General features: G+C 48.8%; 1 non-coding gene across 1 annotated transcript; it reads left to right on the forward strand.

Moving 5' to 3' along the window:
- Positions 1 to 101: 101 nt before the first annotated feature.
- Positions 102 to 220, forward strand: LOC118346035. Its single transcript, XR_004799446.1, has one exon. It is a non-coding gene; the product is annotated as a 5S ribosomal RNA (ribosomal RNA).
- Positions 221 to 242: the final 22 nt, after the last annotated feature.

Consider the following 242-nt stretch of genomic DNA (forward strand, 5'->3'; position numbering starts at 1 on the left):
GCGTAGCCATGGGTTTGGATCAGATCTCCGTTTGGATTGGGATCGGAAGGACGCTAGTATGTCGCTCAAGGATTATATGAATTTTAAGTAATTAGTTTGATGGGTGCGATCATACCAGCACTAATGCACCGGATCACATCAGAACTCCGCAGTTAAGCGTGCTTGGGCGAGAGTAGTACTAGGATGGGTGACCTCCTGGGAAGTCCTCGTGTTGCACCCCTCGTTTTTGTTTTCTCCGCCTT

This window comes from Juglans regia, unplaced genomic scaffold, assembly GCF_001411555.2.
Source record: "Juglans regia cultivar Chandler unplaced genomic scaffold, Walnut 2.0 Scaffold_6340, whole genome shotgun sequence".
NCBI classification, from domain to species: Eukaryota; Viridiplantae; Streptophyta; class Magnoliopsida; order Fagales; family Juglandaceae; genus Juglans; species Juglans regia.